This window comes from Lepidochelys olivacea, assembly GCF_965140295.1.
Source record: "Lepidochelys olivacea isolate rLepOli2 genome assembly, chromosome: 11".
In the NCBI taxonomy this organism is placed as follows: Eukaryota; Metazoa; Chordata; order Testudines; family Cheloniidae; genus Lepidochelys; species Lepidochelys olivacea.
In genome coordinates this window covers 30,977,831-30,998,004 of record NC_140421.1, presented here as the reverse complement: position 1 = coordinate 30,998,004, position 20,174 = coordinate 30,977,831, and the positions used below count along the sequence as shown (strand labels likewise).

The following is a 20,174-nucleotide window of genomic DNA, read 5'->3' as shown; positions in this document are numbered from 1 at the left end:
GAGAATTCAGCTCAGTGCAGTAGTTTATGGTAAATAAATAGTAGCTAGCTACCAGTATCACCCTACAAGATCCTTAGCATCCCCAATACCCACTGCTTCGAATGAGCTGAAAGCATGCTGTGGCTTACAGAATCAGACATCTACATCTTTAGAGGAAAAAGCACAGAAAACTAGACAATGCAAATCTTAACACAATGCAAATCTTACTTTTTAAAAATGATACATTTGCACTAACAAAAGTATTCCACTTAAGGTAGTTATATCACATCGCTACACAAAGTACTAGGGAAAACTTTGCTTATGGTTTCCCCAGAGCAGAGGGCGTCAACTTCACCAGCAGGCAAAATACACCAAGGGTGAAATCCTGACCCCACTGAAGTCAATGGCAAGACTCCCACTGACTTCAATAAGGCCAAGATTACACCCAAAGAGTGCATACAGAATATAACGTGGAAGAAAGAGAAAAGCAGTTTGGAAACAGAAGTGAAATGGAACCTATGTCAGACATTTAAATATACTGGCTATCTAAACAGAGTCAACCTTTCACAAGTGTAAATGGTAAACTTCAGAATATTAGTCCATGAGAATTCAGTAGTTTTAGTTATGAAAATAGTGCCTTATGCATGGTCTTCCTGTAATAATGTCCCTTCTAGCATGTAAGTGAACTCTTTTTATAGATACTGAACAGCCTTGTTTGTTTAAATTGGAATGGTCGTGAAGTTAATTGAGAACAAAAGTTGTTTAAAAAGTTGATTTATATTAATTAGTTTTTAACTGTAAGCTGAAAATGGAACCCCCTTAAGAAGGTAACATGCAGAATAAGAAAATGTGTCATTTATCAAGATCATTTTGAAACAGATTGTGCACATATTTGAACTGACATTCTGCACACCATTTTCATTCAATAGAATTAAGGTAGAGAAATTTGAGCTGGAACACTAACGAACATGCTGACAAAAATCGTAATGCTCATTTCCACATCTATGTGCTAGTCAATTTAAAAAACAGTGATTTCCAAGGCAACTTTACCCATTATATTATTTATCAGCGGTTTCTAAACTTGAGAACCATAATCTTAAAGAAGCACATTCTATTAGGGCATTTTAACAAATATTTTCCCACTATTTTCAGAAAAGTCTAGTTTTTCTAGGTTGATAGCAATAACTTACCTATTGGTTTTGTTCAACTGACCTTTACATTTTCTTCATTATGGATTAAATAATCCTTTGTGCATCAGCCTAGAGCTAAAATTTTTCCTCATCACACAGAAAGTGTCTGATACATGTGAAGAAAAAAAAAATCACAAAGTTCTCTATCAGTATTTTCTTTTTTCTATGCTAGTTTTCTGCGGCTTGTGTCTGCAAAAATGCTACATAAAAATAAAGAAACAAAATCAGACTCAATTAACTGTTCAGATACACACCTACACACAAAAGTCACAACAAACAGCCAGACAAATCCAGCTACTATTTAAAATGTAAAAACTAAGGGGATGAGACAGTCATACTGTTAATACCTCTACAAACATTATTTCTTTCCTGCCCTTACCCAGCATATGCTTAAATCAGGAATGTTGTAGGTGCTATGGGAATCACTGGGTCGCTAGCATTGCTCCTTTGTGAATAGCAGCATACTGACCAAGATCTGGAACCACCACACCGGTATGGCTCTGGCCCAAGCACCCTCTCCCATCAGCTTCCTGACACCACCACCAGAACCACCACCACCACGATAATAGTGGCTTAGTGCACCAAAGTACCTAGTGCTGATCCTGGAGCACTGGCATCTCAACACAGCTCCTTACTGCAGATTCTTGAATGCACTGAACGGCCAGATTTTGTGAGAATTATCACATGCTATCCAATAAAGCAAATTTCACTCATCTATTATTTTACCAAAAAAAAAATGCATCTTCACGTATTTAAGAGAATGAATTTTACCACTGATTTATGAAGAAACAGTCCTGCAAAAACAGTATACATCCAAATCTGAAAGATTGTGAAGCCTTTTCTAGTATCACCATCAACACCTTCATACAACTTGCTCCATAACTATTTAGTTCTTAAGTTAAAAGCTTATATGTATTTGGAAAAAGGATGATTTTAAATGCTAATAAAGGACCACCTTAATTGCTGCAGATACACATTATATGTAAAACCACACTGAAGCATCCAATTATGATTTTTTGCTTGATATAAAACAGTGGTTTTCAACCTCTGGGGATACACAGGCTATGTGGAAGATTTCCAGAGGGATCTGCACCTCCAGTTTTTTAGGGGTCTGCAAATGAAAAACGGTCGAAAACCACTGCTACAGAACTACTGGTGTGAGAAATTTACACTTTGTATATATGTATGCTTCTTAAAGATACCTTGATATCTCAAACTAGGCTGCCAATGAAAGACTACCTTTTACTTTCATGGCAATTAAACTCTTTTGTATCAACACCCCTAAATCACAGTGCAGATTACCAATTTACATGTAATTAGGGACCAGATAGCAGGTGTGAAAAATTGGGACGGGGGGGGCGGTAATAGGAGCCTATATAAGAAAGAGCCCCAAATATCAGGACTGTTCCTATCATATCGGGACATCTGGTCACCCTACATGTAATACTTCAGGGAACAGAATACTCCTAGAAGACCAACTACTGAAATAGACTGTATGGGCTTCTCCTCACTGCTAAAAATGCTGTTTTTAAAAAAAACCTTGGGGTAACCAACATGCATGAGTTTTCCTGAGGTAAAAGACACAGTGAAGACCAGGCACTTCTGTTTTTACTGTAAGGTATATTCATGGAGGTCAACCTTATACCCTCAACCTGGAGCGGACCTCTGCAACTTTATCTCATGGTAAAACAAAAATGCCTGATCTTCACTGTGTTTTTCTTTTTTTCCTCAGGATCACCCCAATGTCTGAAAAGGAAGGGGGGGAGGGGAAGCATTTTTTACTCCTGAGAAAGAAAGGCAAGCCGTGTGTGTGTGTAACAGGAACAGAAATTGTTTAACAAACTATGATCTTAGCATGATGCCCTGTCATTAGCAATCGGCCAAAGGAAGTAACAATGCCCTATAAACACCAACTGAAAGCAGAGTGGTCTATATAAGGGTGCACACACAGACACAGTAAACAGTGTTTTAAAGTAAGGACTATCATGGGCCCAGATAGGGGCAGATGACCCAAGAGGCATGACATGAGAATTACAAGCATTTATTGAAATCAGAAAAATAAACTAGGCATTGCAAAGAATCATCTGACAGTAGATGATGTATAAGGTTTTGTACACTTTTCTAGCATATACATATTAAAAAGACATCTATTGCAAGTTCTGAGAGAAAATTTTATTCCTCTCCAAGTTTGAGATAGTTAAAAAAGTTATTGACGGCACAAACAGTCTATCTGTATTAATTTTAAAGGACTACAAAAATAAATCAGTTACTATACAAGGCACACATTGCAAAATGGACATAAAGTTAGGCAGTCAGACAGGTTTATTCCACTATATTCCAAATATTTCAAACAGTTAATAGCATGAGCATGAACCTGGAGTGCTGTAATTTGACTAAAGACTTGAAATCATAAACCGCCACTAAGCGTCTTGTTCTTAATCTCTTATCCAAATGCAAATTATACCTGCATAACAGAACCACCCTAAGATCTATGATCTTGATCCAAAGTCCAATGCGGTCAATGGAAGTCTTTCCATTGACTTCTACAGGGCTTGGATCGTGCTTAAAGAATAACCGAGGAGCACTGAAATTCTTCAGAGCCAGGCTGTAACTAGTTATTTGTATTATGGTACACATAGTTCAATCTGTCACACAAAGGGTTAAGCAAAACATGCAGAATGTAAAGCATCCTGCTGAGGGAACTAGTTTAGGATCAATAAAAATGCACAGGGACAATAATTCAAACTTACAGCTACTGGTAGAGCTCCAAATATATACATATATATTAACATTTACAAGGAAATAAAAAAACAAAACAAATGAACATAAAAGGGAAAATATATTCAGGTTATTTAGCATAGAGGACAAATTTATATTTTTAACATTCAACTTCCAAAAATAAGGAGGTGAAATAATGTAACTTTTTCCAACAGAAAATAAAGTAAACCAAAATACTTATTAACCTTTCAGCAGTGCAAAAGATACCAGCTGAAGCTGAATTCCACTTTTGATTCTTCTTTAACATACTACACTGAAAAATTAAAGATGTCCCTCTCTGCGATGTAGACATCTCATTTAATAAGGCTAGCATCTTCCCAAGTGGTTCAAAATGTATAAGATATCACAAAGCCCTCTGAAACAGCATGAGAAACTGTGTTCTGCTACCAGTAATAATAATACCACCTCTCTCTTCTACAGTGCTTTTCAATATATAGATCTCAAAGCGTTTTACAAAGGAGGTCAGTATCATTATCTCTATTTTACAGATGGGGAAACTGAGGCATAGAAAGCCTGCCTACGGTCACTGAGTAGACTAGTGGCAGAGCCAGGAACAGAACCCACATCTCCTAAGTCCTCTACTCTATCCATCAGGCAATACTGCCAAGACAACTGGGGATGGAAAGTTCTTGTTTTGCCTTCACTTTCAAGGAGCATTACGACAAGTAGCTTCAGAACAAAATAAGATATATCAGATTTATTTTAATTTGTGTCTTTGGGTCGGAGGCGCCCTCTTTCATGCACATATGTACTTCAAAATGCAAAGACAGATCCAAAATACATAGGGGAAAGTTGTCAAACTAATTAACTACCATTGTTTACTAGCCTTGTACACAAAAAGCCAATCAAAAAACAAAACACAAATACAAGTTTTCTACATTTTCTTTCATTGACTTCAAACTTCTTCAGGGTTTAAGTAAGCAAGTCCTTAATGAATGCATTGTTAACAGGGATGATTCTTCCAAGTGAATCCTTAAACCATGTGATAAAAACCAGACTGAATGCAAAGAGAAGAGAATCTTTCTTCCCTATCTCAGGATCTATTTGCAACCAAAACTCCCTCCCGTTTTATTTGTGCCTTTCCCCATACCTCAGCCACAACAAAGCTACTGGAGCTCCTTTAATGGAGGAGTTCAAGCCCTGCTATTCTTAGCCACTTGAACAGCTACACATGAATGAAGGGGAAGGAGTTAAGTGAGCTAAGCAGTGGCCTCAGCTCTGCTCAGCAAAACCACAGCAGGTCTGCTGTCCAGAAAAGAGGCTACACACCATGTCCACAACAACTTCAGCAACATGAGACAAGGCCAGCCTCTTGAACTCGGCCTCAGTTCTAATCCAGCTCATTCTTTCTCCAGCCAGTTAGGGCAGTATCTGGTAGTCCAGAGCCGTGGTTCTCAACCAGGGGCACGTGCACCACTGTGGGTACTCAACTCATCTAGATCAGTATTTCTCAAACTGTGGGACTGCAGTCCCCAAGGGGGTCCACAGGATGGGTTTAGGGGGGTGGCAAGCAGGGCTTCAGCCCTGAGCAACAGGACTTGGGCTTCAAACAAGGCTCACCAATTAAAAACAGACTCAATTATCACACTGACATATAAGTACAAAATTTACATTCCAATTAATTTATTTTATAATTATATGGTAAAAATGAGAAAGTACGTAATTTTTCAGTAATAGTGTGCTGTGACACTTATGTCTGATTTTTGTAAGCAAGACGTTTTTAAGTGAGGTGAAACTTGGGGTATGCAAGACAAATCAGACTCCTGAAAGGGGGACAGCAGTCTGAGAAGGTTGAGAATTACTGATCTAGAGGCAGTGAAGGACTCAGGCTAGATCTGGCCATGCAACTGGCTAAAGCACTGAGCAGGGACTGAGCTAAGGCCCTTACTCAAATTTGACTCTAGCCACCCAGCTGCACTGTAGAATGTTTGTGCCCAGCAAGCATTGCACAGGCCACTTCAATACTGCATGATCCCCATGAGAGTGCAGCCAATTTAACACTCAGTAGTTAGTAAAATCTAGCTCCACGGTGTTTAGTGTCTAGATTCCGCCTTTGTCTTTCTTCTGTGCCAACATTTTCCATCTTCCCTTATCGAATAAATAATTCTGGTCTACAAGGGTCAAATTCTGTCCTCAGCTAAGAATAAGAAGCCCCCTTTGAAGTGACTGGCAGCTGGGGAGACTTCAAGACAGTAATTAGTTTCTAGTAAATGTACACGAGTTCAGGAGATGATACCACTAGCATAAAGGTTTTTATTTTAGGTCGTGAGAGGATTTGAGGTCACATCCACAACTAACAGGACACCAGGACTTCGATCCTTAGGTTCAAACTGCTTAGTAGCTCGAGCACTTGCTCTTCAGAAAATAAGATAGAAGAAGACTCTACTTAAGTAGAAGTCCAGAGACTTCAGGCTAACAGATGGATAAAGTAAACAGTAAAGCTTGGTAGTAAGTGTGAAATGCTCTATACACTGCCATCAGACAGTGTTTGAGATGTAAAACCCATGAAGAGACGTAATCCAATCTGTGATGTTTTGTATTGAAGAACTATATGAGGCTATTACCATGGAATCAGGTTGCCTTGCATTCCATTTTAAATCAGCATAACTAATAAAAAGTGACAGGTTTCAGAGTAACAGCCGTGTTAGTCTGTATTCGCAAAAAGAAAAGGAGTACTTGTGGCACCTTAGAGACTAACCAATTTAAAATAAATTAAAAAATAAAATAAAATAAAAAGTGAGTCTCCCAAATAGATGACTCAAAAATAGACACAATCCATGTAGACTGTTGTGATAATGATTGTTACTATAAATTGTCATTGGTTTTAATAGCTGTGCCTATTTTTTAATATTGTTTTCATTTCCTTTAAAGAAATGTTCAAGTGAATTTAAAATGGTGAGGAATTCCAGACTGATGTCCCTATAGACTGATCAGACAGACAGTGTAAGCTTTCTCACACTGCCCTGCCAACATGCTTCTGCCCTGACCTGGAGTTACTACCCCAGGTTCCCTGCCTATTCAGTCTTTAGCCTTTCCAATGAGACCGCATTACTATGGTGCCAGTTGTGATGGTGGACAGGCAGGAGTGAGACAATCAACCTATGACTGTTTTGTCTAATTTAATAGAAGTTTAATGAAGTATTATCATGACTCAAGGGTAATCCTACATATTAACGGCTGTTTGCAGTCATCCCCGTGAAGGAAATACCCAGCAAGTAAAAAGGGGGGTTAAAAAATAATCTATTAAATGTGATAAGAATCACATGTGATAAGAATCAAATGAATCGATAAGAAAAAATGTTTATCAAAAAAGTTGATCAAAACATTATTTTACATTTAAAACTAACTGATTTATTAAACAAAGGAACTATTATCTGTAGTTAATAAACTTAACTGATTATTTCTGGTCACCATGTCATTCAAGATTTTAGAACCAGTAGATTTTCATCATCTCACACCTGGTTTTTATTCATAGATTGGAAGATGAAAACAAACTTTCCTACTTTTTTGAGGGGGGAGAGAGGATTCTTAACTTGAATGAATGAGTCAGTTAACTGAATTAGTTGAATAAACTGTAGTGAAGAAAATATTCTCTCTACAATTGCTGTCAAAAGCTAGCTTAGCACTTCATACTCTAGTTCCAAGTGCTTACCGAGTGCCTTCCACCAGGTCAGTGGTTTGACTCTCTTTAAAACTTGGCAGCAAATATGTACTACTAAATTATTTTTTGCATTTAATTTAAATTTTAATAAATAACTAATAGTTAAATAACTATTTAAAATAACTATTTAAATTAGATTTGAAATGACAACCTATTAAATAATTTTTAATAAAGCTGCATTTGATTTCAATCTAAAAATCTCATTTTTTATTTTTTTTATCCACCCTGATTACTATGATCCTAACACTTACCCTTTAGCATCAGCCATTTTTTCCAGCCAAATAAACATTGTAGGAGGAAGTTGAGAGATACAAAAATTGTCTTGTTTATTCCAAAACTGGACATAGATCTGCACAACTAAACAGACACCACCCTTTCAGTAATTTCACAAGTAGTAATTTAGGCATGTCAGGGGAGGATTTCAATTTTCTAAATTAGTTCCTCATCTGTAAAGCTGATGAGCACCTGCAACTCCCATCCAAGTGAGTGGGAGCTGCAGGTGTTCAACATCTTTTGGAATCAGACCCTTAATTAGCACATATGGGCTCAGTTTATGAAGCTAACACTAGTCGGATAGCAACATGTATAGCAAGATAATTTTCTAACAGGGCAAAAACAAATCAGGATGTAAGCATATGTACTCTGTTTGGATAGGCACCCAGTAAATAAACTACAATTAAAGGTGTTCACTGAAGTTATTAACATTAGCCTACACTTTCTAGGTGGATGATCACTGGACATTTTGAAACTGCACTGAGAAAAGTAAGTGTTTTGTGTGGTGATGTTTTTTAAAATCAAACCAGTTAAACTGGATTAGGAATTGACTACCTTAGAGACATCAATACACATTTTCAAGCCACCCCTTTTGTTGCTTTATTGTAAAATTTTAGCTAAATGTAACTAGTTAACTTGAAAATAATTTTTTTGGTGTGAAATAATGCCTTTTGGTATTTTGGAAAAAAAACAATTATTTGCAGGGATTCAAGTGAGATCTGAGGTGCACTCTTCATTGCTGTGAACTGAGGGCAGAAGCCATGCAGTGACTTTTTTTCCTTTTTAATTGAAAGGGGGTTGCACTTGGACACTAGGGAGGGAAGCAGCTTGACATTCAGCTTTGAAAGAAAAGCCTGAGACTTTTTAAAGGCAAAATTACAAACATTTCCCTCCTCACTCCACATCCCCCACGAGTAAGACCTGAAGTAGTGGGAGGGATTATTTCGCATCAATGTTGGGCTCTTTTTTGTAAGTTCAGAATATTTCTCAGTCTAAAACAATATCTTCTTTTAAATGTTAAATTCACTAAAATGAATACAAAATGTTAATTTATTTTTACTGTTATGTAGATTTTTCTATAACTTATTTTCCTGGGCTCATCCTTCATTCTGCTGAAATCTGTTCCGTCTTCCTCTTTGACAGCATGTTTTTCCCCCCTTTTCTCTGATCTGCCTCACCATTAGTTTTTTTTTTTTTTTCAATCTTTCATCTAATGTTTGTTTTATTTCCCTCCCTTCCCATGTTACCTTTTCACTCTCTTCATTAAATTGTTCCCCATAAACCTGAAAATGTAGCAGGGGTTGGGGGTCAACAACTTGTGTCCAGTTATTCAGGGCTATACAATGCATGATTGTCATAAGAGCCCAATCCTGCATTTGTATTACATGAATGGTCCCACCAATGTCACACCCCGATGGTCCCCTCCCTCAAGGGGTCCCCTGGGGAAGGCAGATCAGCATTGTATATTGCTAACGCTGTTGCAAGCATCACAAAGCATTTTGGGGAGGGTCAAAGGTGTGAGTGAAGAGTGAAAGATTCTTTTGCAAGCTGCAAGAGGCCAAAGGGGGAAGGAGAAAGAGAGCAGAGAATGGATCAACTCAACACTGCAGCTAGCAAGCTCAGTCCAACGATAAGAAGTCCCTAAATGAAGCACCAAGGAGCCCAGGAATTAAAACCCTCCTGAGAGCTGGAGCAACTTGGAGATCACCATGGACCTGGATGATCTGTAAACACAGGACAGAACTCCCGTTCACCCTTCCCCCTCTTTTTCTTACGTTACACCCAGGCCTGGCCAGCCTCATGTAGTGCGTGTGAGAGTATGAAAGTGGGTTAGGGCTTGGGGCACCAACACTTTCTTCCTTCCTCTAAGTGATGTGGGGAACCCCCCACCCAGAACTCTCCACTGTTATATTATTTTATCAATAAAGCTTTAAAATTTAGACACTTGCTGTGTTATGTCATCTCCTCCCTTAACGATCCTGTGGCCTCAGCCTGATCACCTGACGCCTCACGCAGATTGGTAACAGAAATCTGTCACACCAACTTCAATGGCACACCCATGTGCGTAAGGACTAGTTACATAAGAAAATATAGTAAGATCTATTAGTATAGATGAGTTTAGACTAGAAGACCTATCTTTTTAAGGAAAAGAGAAAGTAGACAAAAGCTCAGGAAGAGGCAAAACAAGAATCTCTGGAAACCTGCCTACCAGCATTCAAATAAACACCACAACAAGCCATACAGATAAAAGTAAATAGCAAATTGTTGTTTGAGTTGCATGAAAACCCTTGCTTTGAAACAGCCAAGAAAGACATTTACATTTGAAAATAGGAACCAACTTTCTAAGCTGATATTGAAAACAGTGGTATTCTTCAACTATACTTATGAGAGAGATTTTAGAGGGTAGAAACCAGAATAGCAAAGAACTGTTGTCTGAGTGGAAATTAGATAAAATTTACCTAATGTTTTCATATAGGAAACTGATCTACCAAAAGATGGCTTACCTTGGTCTCCTCTACCCCTAAAATTTTCCAGCTCCCTTCTAATCCCATCAGCTTGCCTTGTCTTCCCTTCCCTCCCTACCATTCTCTCCCCTGGTCACAGACACAGAAGTCTCATCAGCTCTCCTCCTCTAACCTCTCCACCAGCCTAGTGATCCCATCCCACCTCCTGTTCTCCCTCACACTCATTCTCATCACTTGCCATGCAAAGCTCCTTAATCATTTACTCTTCTCTGGTTCTTCCCTTCCTAACACAAACATGTTTTAGTCTATCCCATCTTAACAAAAAGCCAAAAAAATAAACAAAACAAAAAACTTGATTCTGCATGACTCCCCAGCTACCTTCCCATCTCCCTTTCATCCCAAAGCCCCTTTCGACAACTGCAGTTTGGAGTCCCTCTCCCCCAGTTCCATTCTAGATTCTCTACTAACTGGTTTCCTCACCTTGCTGTCAACTGAAACTGCTCCTTCCAAAACCTCTAATTACCTCTTTTTAGCTAAATCTCCAACCCAGTACTCCATTCTCCTTCACCCATCAGCCACCTTTGACACAGTCAACCATATCCTTCTTGAAATCTTGTCCTCCTTTGGCCTCTATGACTCTGTCCTCTCCCGGTTCTCCTCCCACCTCACCAATTTCTCCTTCAGCATGTCCTTCAGAGGATCTTAATCTCCCTCCCTCCCCCGCTCCCCATTTTTTGTCTGGATTCCACAGGGCTCTATTCAGGACACCTTTCTTTACTCCCACTACACTTTATCTCTGAGTAATCTCATCCATAAACCAATTCAACAACATCTGCATGCTGACAACACACAGCTCTCTCTCTCCATACCAGACTGGTTGTCTTCTGTCCAAACTAAATTTTCAGCACATCTTTCTAACATCTCCTCATGGATGTCTAGCTGTCAGCTCACACTCAGCATGACTAAACCAGATCTCTATCTTCCCGTCTCCCAATCCCTTCCGAACACCAACATCCTGCCTGTCACTCAGCCCCATAACCTAGACATTATCTTCTACTCAGACCTCTCTCTAAGTCTTCACACCCCGGCTATATATAACTCTCTCACATTCTTTCTGTATAACATCTCTAAAATATGGCCTTTCCTATCCATCCGCACATCTAAAACTCTCATCAGGTCACATTTCTACAACATCCTTTTCTCTGGCCCTGACAAATGCAACCTTGCTCTGCTCATATCTTTTCATAATGCAGCTGCAAAGATTATTTTTCTAGCCCGTCACTTGACCACATGATCCCTCTCTTTGCATCCCTCCAGCAGCTCTCATCTCTATCCCAAACATAAGCAACTTATTTTCACTTTCAAGGCCCTTCACAGCCTATCCCCTCCCTGCCTATCACCTCTCATTCAGTATCAAGAGCTAGGCGATTGGCGTGCCTATAGCCCAGTGGTTCTGGCCGCCACTTCCACAGCTCCCATTGGCCTGGAGCAGCGAACCGCAGCCACTGGGAGCCACGATCGGCCGAACCTGTGGATGTGGCAGGTAAACAAACCGGCCGGCCCGCCACGGGCTTTCCCTGCACAAGCAGCGGAACAAACTTGGGAACCACTGCTATAGCCTATCGTGCTATTGTCTTACTGTTTCCTTGTATTCCCTCAACAGTCTCTATAGGTATCTGTTGTCTCGTCTTATACTTAAATTGTAAAGTCTTTGAGACAGGGACTGTCTTTTTGTTTTGTGTTTGTACAATATGTAGCACAAGGAGCCCTAGTCATAAGTCAAGGCCCCAAGGTGCTATGATAACACAAACAAACAATTAATGATAGATTGATCCTGAAGACACATTAGTGGTTAGCCTTCCATGGAGCATTCAGTACATTAATTTTCAGGACACTAATTCAGAATGCTAACAAAGCAATGCAGCATATCATTATTATATAAATGGGAACATTTTTAACATTTTTATAGAAATTGTACAGTAATAATCCAAAACACAGAATTCTGTACCATTACAGTAGTACTCAAAAAATAGATTTTTCATTTATATATATTATATAAAGACAGGAATTTACTATTAAAGACATAATAGTTTAGATGACACTAAGTTATTAGGAGGGCCTACTTCAAGAATCATAAAAGTAACTACTGTGCTTACACATGTACGAATATATATGCAGCAACTGGAGCTTATCTGAATTTTAATCTGATATGAAGATAAAATGTACAAGGGAATGCATGAAAATATAGAAACAAGGACATAGACACTTGACTGTGTCCTTAACTGTCAAACCTAGATATCACACACTAAGTAAAAGTTAACTAATCTTCAGTCATTGCCCCTTACTGCTGAACATTTATGATAATATATTACCTTTTCCATAAACCACTGAGATGTAGCACAGCTCTGTTTGGCTAATATTATAATAGTATAATAAAAATATACTATTGCCATTGAATATACTATATGCCGAATCTGTTCCTTAATTAGGATGTAGAAACATGCCCCATTTTGGCATGGCACATTCATTGTCCTGCCTGTGTTATCCTCCTGGTCTTCCACTGCTCTGCCCAGCCTCCAACTCTTTCCCAAGTGAGGTGACACAGCCCTCCACGCTAGACCACACAACAGCTCCACTCCTTCTCAAGTCCAAAATGCAGCTGCAAAGATCTAAACACAGCATCTACCCAAAAAAGTCCAGTACAAGAATTCCACCCGCTGAAATCCACAATATACATGAAAAAATAAAATAAAAACTCATCCCTTTACCTGGAAAGGGCCCTGTTAAGAGCAGTCTTCCCAGTTCTTAGCCCCAGCCAACCTTCTCTCCTCACAGAAAGGGCTCAAAGTCTATTCTCCCTCCCACTAAGACAGCACCTGAGCTGGGTTCTCCCTTTTTAACTCCTCCCTCAAAGAATGACACCAGCTTCAGATGCCACAGCATGGGGATGATTTGGCCTCTATTAGCCTAACGAACCCTTGTTGCCTAATATGATATTTGTACACCCCATCATCACATGTTGTCATACAAATGAATATGTAGCTCTCCAGGTACTGCACCTACTGTTTTAGGATTTATCTAGAATTGGGAAATTTGCACCAGTGTGACTACATCAGTGTACAGGTTTCAGAGTAGCAGCCCAAATAATGTAGATAAACTCCATGAGTGCATGCCCCATCTTACATTGGTGCTGTATAGCTACATTGGTGCAAAAAAGCCCTGCATAGAAAGAGCCTGTGATGGAGTGTTCACCCACACCAGTCTTTAAGGGGTTAAGGTATGCTAGATGGGCCAATTAACCACATAGGTTGCCCCTGGAGGGGAGCCAAGGATCAATAAGGCTTAATTAAGGATGAAGCTTACCTGGGCAGAAACAGGCCGGGATTCAATAAAACTAAGAAGCAGAGAACAGAAGGGACTTGCAGGGGGCATAGGGGCTAATTTCATAGGTGCTACGGGGCTAGAGCACCCACCAGCAGTCAAGCTCCCCGCCCCAGCTCACCTCCACCTCCTCCCCTGAGCATGCAGCCTCCCTGCTTCTCCTCCCAGCACCTACCACTGTGAAACAGCTGTTTTGCAGCATAACAAGCTGTGGGTAGGGGGGAGGAGTGGGAACGCAGTGCGCTCAGGGGAGGAGGCAGAGAAGAGGCAGGGCTGGGGCGGGGACTTTGGGGAAGGGGTTGGAATAGGGGCAGGGTAGGGGTGGAGTCAGGGAGGCAGGAGACGTCAAGCACCCACCTGCACCAGGAAAAGTTGGCACCTATGGCAGGGGGAAATAGTCAACAGGAGGGATGTTGGTTAGAGATTACAGGGTTGGAGAAGTAGCTACAGAGCAGAGGAATCTCTGACAGGTAGTAAACCAGAGGTGTGAGAGGACAGAGAGAGGAAGTAAAACAGAGCTCCGAGAAGTAGCAGCTAAGTCTAGAAGTAGATCATAGTTGCAGAGCATAGGATCTCTGGGCTAGAACCTGTAACAGAGGGAAGATCTAAGTTTCCCTACCAGAAAAGTGGCACAGCCTTGGATGTAGAACAGAGAATTGACTGGAACAGCAGAGGGACAGCTTACCTAGAAAGACACTAATGGCCATCCCTCCCATCCCATGAAGTGGAGAATTAAAGTGACCTGGATGGAGGGAGAAGTAACAAAAAAGATTACTACCAAGAGTCCTAGAAGGTGATATTAAAACAATGGGCTGAGCAACTGCTGGAAGGGACGTCTGATCAGTGGTGAGCTAATCCCCAGATAAGCCATGAGTCAGTGCAGGAAGTAGTGAACCCTGCTACAAAGTCTTATGTACATGCAGAGCAAACATCAGAGAATGTAGCTCTCCCACTCAGCTAGCTAATGTTGTATTATTTGAATCATTAGAAAACTGGGGCAAATGTGGCAGTATTAGGTCCATAAATGTGCAATGTTTCAAATATAACCTCAGTAGGGAAAAAATCCTCCTGCAATGTAAGTTTTTAAAAAATTAAATAATACATTCATTTTTGTGGTTTAAAATTAATCCTCATCTACACATTCACTGACATCAGAAGCAGAATTAGACAAGCATTTTCGCCCCGACAATAAACTTTTATGTACAAATGAGTCTTTTGAAGGCAAAAAAAACTTGGTCATTGAAAATTGCATAATGAATATACTTGGTTATATAATTATGGATGATGCAACTTGAGGCCATTTTTGAAAATATGAACCATGAGCCAAATCTTTAGTTAGTGTAAACTGGTAATTTAAGCCAGTGGAATTATGTTTATACCCATTGAGGATCTGGCTAGTCTCTTCATAGCTATATAAATAATCTGACAATGTTGAAGAATTCAAGGATCTAATAGCATAAAAATGACTTATAAATAAAGAAAATTATAGTTCTTATCAGCTTTGTCACTCTCGGTGAGCAGAAGAGATTTTTTAAAGAGTGAAACAAAATTAAAACGGTTGTATTAAAATGTGACTGAGATACTGTTTATCGGGTAAGTTGTCTTCTTCCTCTTTCTTGCCATTTCCCTATCTGGAGTCAGCAACTTGTATAGCCTTCTTCCAAAACTCATGCTTGTATGCCTGGCTGTTATACAATTTGTCTCCCTAAGGTCCATTGATATCTGGTCAATGTTCTGAGACTTTAGCCTTCCCCTTAGTCATCTTCCATCTACGATCACTACCAATATAACCCCTGGGTCTCCACTAGATATGCCCATACTAACGTAGCCTCACCTCTCTCAATTTGTCTTCAGTCAAGACAACCCACATTAGGTCCCCCACAACCTCATTTTGTTTCCTATCACAGAGTGTCCAACCATTTGACCATCTCAACATCTTCATTTCCGTGTTGGAGAGCACACTCATTTCTCTTCTTGTGGCGGGGCAAGTCTCTGTTCTATACATATAGGATTGGTCAAGTTACAGTTTTAAACACTCTTCCCTTTTAACTTTATTGGCATCTTTTTATCACAGAGACATCTCCTGCCATTTGTACCAACCAGAGTGGTACAATGCTGGGCATTACTCAGGAGGGTACCATATTCAGCAACCATTGATCCTAGGTATTTAAATTCACTTATCTGATAAGTGCTATCTATAATACTACCAATCAGTACTCAGAAGATGGGCCTAACTAGCCTAAGATGACAAACCATATAGCCCCTGTGACAATCAGCTAAGTTGAATCTATACATATTCACACCTGGGATCATGGAATGAAAGACCCAGCAAAATGCACAGAGCCCATGAAAGTAACACAGTTACAATTCCAGTGGAAAGTCAAAGTCTGAATTTCCTGACCTCAGACAATTTAAATCTCAAATCTGTTGCATTCATTATTTTAACATACACAAAATTAATATATAGCATCAATGATACCTCTTATATGTTCAAGAATTGTCCTAGGATGGACCACATCTAAATAGAGAGACTATCTCGTGGACAAACTCTCCTGCCATTTGCAATCAAACACCTCCCCTTTCATTTATAATCACATAACTGTCTTGTAGCAACTACAGTGATCATTACGTGGGAAAGTAATATTAGGAAAGTATTTAATATAGTTTAGCTGTTTTTTAAAGTGACTTCGTAGCTGGAAATAAGGAAAGCCAGCACAATATGACCAGCCAGCTTTCTGAAGACTGCCAGCAACTATTTTCAAACTTTGATCCAAAGAGTGTGTGTATGCGTATATATGTGTTGAGGGGGGAGAGAGAGGGAGAATATAAGAAAAGCATCTGTGATAAATATGGGTAAGAATCACAAAGTAGAATGAGTCTGAGACCAGTGTCACTACTGCAATTATATTTGTACAAGAGGTATCCACGGCTTGACAATTTCAGTCACCAGAGACAAGGAAACTCTCCCTCATAAATTAGGAACCATAAGAATTAAGATTCTATATAAAAATAACCTGCCCCTTATGGTCATGAAGATGAATTTCCAAATGTAACAGTGTTGTCTGAGTCTACAAACAGAACTCCAGTGCCCTGCTACTTATTCAGTGCTTTTTCAAACAGCATTAGTGTGAAATTGGTATGAGGATATTGAGTAGAAGCAGTGCAAATGCCTAGTCTTGTCAATTTCATTCTGTTGCTGCTTAAGAAAGCTCTAAGCAGCAGCAGTAGGCACTGGAGTTGAAAAACAACAACAAAAAACAGGACAGAGGATGGAGAAAAGGCAGCTGCTAGGGGAAAAGAAACAGAATTATTTTTGCCCCAACAGTGGAGAACAGTGAGAGTCCAAAGACAGAGACAGATCCTACTTCTTATCAGCAGCCCGGGGTACAGGGCTAGCTTCAAGTTTATCTTTAGTATCATCCTCTACGTAGGTTTAGTCCTAAGGAAGGTAGATCTGATAAATTTTTCAAGCCTTGGGAAATAGCTCATATAATTGAGGGTGTGTCCTAATGGCCTTCACACAAGACACTTCCCTAGCAGCAAGTGGCTGGATAGAAGAGAGAAAAGCTCAAGGAACTCCACCTGGTCATTAACTATACAGAAATACCCAACTCAAAAGATTTTATTCCATAAAAATCTTTTTTAAAACTCAAATTAAAAGTAATTCCCTTTATTTTCAAAAGTTCAGCAATGTTACCATGAATATGGTATTCTGTGGCCAGTATCCATCTTCCTAGAAGTTAGATTTGTATGGTATCCAATAGGAAAGCAAGACTCAATCAATGTTCCGCTATGTTTATTAGTTTGTTATAGAACATTTACTTTTTTGTCAATTAGAATTTTCAAAAAAAAAGGTGCAATATATAACAGACATTTTCAGTAGTGACACCAACTTAACTATAGTAGAATGCTTCATTAGCAGAAAAGTTAACCAAACAGATTCCACAATGTTTAGGGAATTGTCTGAAATGTCACTATATAAAACAAGAGCTTCAAAATACTAATAAATACTCAGTGTACTTAACTACTGGATGAGGTGATGCAAAAAAAGAGGTAGCTACAAGGCACCTTACACAAGTTTGTAATGTATCATCAATTTTTAAAATTTAAATGTAAATACTTTCAACTCTTAAGTAACAACTGGAGTTTCTGTTACAGAACACATTCCACTGTGAAATCCCTGTTTAATCGTGTGATCTGAAAGGATGAGTATCCCCAAGAAATTTATAATAATCTGTTGGGGTTGTAAAAATGAGAACTTTTGCAAGTATGGGTAAATGTATAAGGATGGTTTATATAACTTTGAGTGATTACACTTAGTTTCATAACAAGTATATTACCCTGTTCATGGTTTGTTTTTAAAACCACTGAGCAACACTTTGCAGTGTTTCTCCCTCCCTCCCTGGATCCACAACTGTAAATATAAACTTACATCAGAATTAAATGCTGAAGCAAAAAACGTCACTTGCCGCCTACAAAAGTTTTGACAAGTCCATTACAATTTTATCTACGAAGCAAGAGGCAACGCAATCCATCGGAGTTATGACACAACAAAATTTAGTAACTGAGTCCTGAAGAAGTTGCCTGGCCGTAGTTTGCACAAGTTAAACCCTTCCTGCCCCTCATGCATAAAAATGCCTTTTGATGATGACAGCTCAGAAAGGAAATGTTTTCACCCTAGCTGTGCTCTTATTTGATTCTGCCAAATAACAAGAAGGTGAGGTGGAGTAGTTCCTGCAGCCCAGCCAGGGCAGCAGCTGCTTGACAATATCAATTGTGCTGCCAAGCCTTGTTTTATTATTTTACATGTACATATAATATTAAATTATTTATCAGATTACTTACCAGTGTTCCGATGAGTGCCCTCTCAAAAAAGCTCTGCCAGCCCACTATATTTAAATGGAGTGAGGTGGTATGCTTCAATTTTTCTCCCCCAGTACCCCTCTATATTATATTACTGACATGAAGTCAACTTAAAGCAAAGCAGCTTTTAAAAAAATAGCACGGACACTTACAAAGAGGGAATTTGCTGGCAAGGAGCCTAGTCAGGCTGTTGCTCCCTGAAACACGAGGAACTGCCCCGTAATACTAGCCGATGCTTCCAGCAAGGTTTTTACCGCCTAGGATGGAAGAGAAGGTGGATGCAGCGGGGCTGATGCAGCTTCCAGCCAGCAGCCTCGGTACCTGAGCGCTCAGCAGCGGCTCACGGGCTTTCTAGGTACCAGGAAGCGCGGAAGTCCACGGGGGTCGGGCCGGGGCCGCCGGCTTAACTGGCGTCTCCTTCGCCCAATGGAACGGCGAGGCGCGGGCAGGCGGCGGAGAGGATGAGCTCCTTGCAGCGCTCTGGCGCTGGGCCCGGGCTTGCAAGGAGCACGGCGCAGCCTGTGCTGACAGGCTGCCGGTGCCCTGCACCGTGCCCGGAGGAGCTAACGCCACCGAGTGCAGGATGGAGCCGTTACCCCTTGCACTATGGCCTCAGCACTCACTAGTGAATCCCCCTTAACACCCCCCATTAGGCCCAGACGCAACCTGATTCTGTGACTATTTATACCTCCCCCGTCGGCCTGTCTTTGTCCGCGCACTGCCTGGAGCTGTTGCCTAAAGGAAGCGACTCTTCCCCGAGCAGGGAGGGTAGGCTCCCCACTCGGCCCTGTGCAGCACTGGCCCGCGCTGCTCCGGGATGCAGGAATCCGTGCATCTCCCTTACCGTGCTTCTTGGTGCTTCCCAGAAGCTGCTTTCCCTGCTGTACTTGCCCGTCCAGCCCCTAGTTCAACACGCTTCCAGGCAACACGAGGCGTGTCTTCTGGTAACCAGACACTGAGAAGTAACCTCCTCCTGCTGCTGCTGGAAGGAGCGGCAAGGGGAACAGCGCAGAGCTGTCCCTGCTCTGGCACTGGCCGCGGCTGCTGCTGCGGGCGGGCGGGTGCGCGCGCTCTGATCCCCCCCGACCTCCTGCCCTGGACCAGGGTCTCTGGCCACAGTGGCCAGTCCTGCTCCCCCACCTTGCGCTGTTTTGTTGGCTCGTCGCTGCTTTTGTCCCCTTGATGCAATTTGGATTTGCTGCCTCCCCCTTTGGGGCGGGGGGGGGCGCATGCCTTGACGCCCCTTCTCTCCCCTCTCTCTGCTCTCATATGCCCAAGAAGATCCCCACCCCCCCTTCTTGGCAACTGAGGGCCTCCTCTAACCGTTTGTTTCCCCTCTGCCCACCCGTGTCTGCCCCTTCCTGAACACTTCTTTCCCCTCCTCCACCTCCCATGTTTGCCTTGAGCTCTTCTCTCTAGCCATCCCCATGCGGCCGGGAGGGGCAGGTCACTAATATTCCCCTGGTTCCCCTGGTTCTTTTGTTTGGACCCTCCTGCCTCCTAGGAAGGAGGGCGGGCTATCGTTTTTGTTCACTGCCCCATTTTTCTCCCACCACCGTGGCAAGCCCCCACCCTCCCCTATAA

The 20,174-nt window shown here is 40.9% G+C and overlaps 1 protein-coding gene across 5 annotated transcripts in view; it reads right to left on the bottom strand.

Moving 5' to 3' along the window:
• Positions 1 to 19,749, bottom strand: part of GPD2 (glycerol-3-phosphate dehydrogenase 2) — a 122,497-nt gene extending 102,748 nt beyond the window's left edge. The window contains exons 1-2 of one of the 5 annotated variants that reach the window (XM_084643419.1): positions 19,435 to 19,636; positions 18,743 to 18,847 (exon numbers count right to left, since the gene is read on the bottom strand). The gene's annotated coding sequence lies outside the window, so the exon portion shown is untranslated. The other 4 variants (XM_084643421.1, XM_084643417.1, XM_084643420.1 and 1 more) reach the window with 4 other exon arrangements.
• Between the last annotated feature and the right edge of the window lie 425 nt (positions 19,750 to 20,174).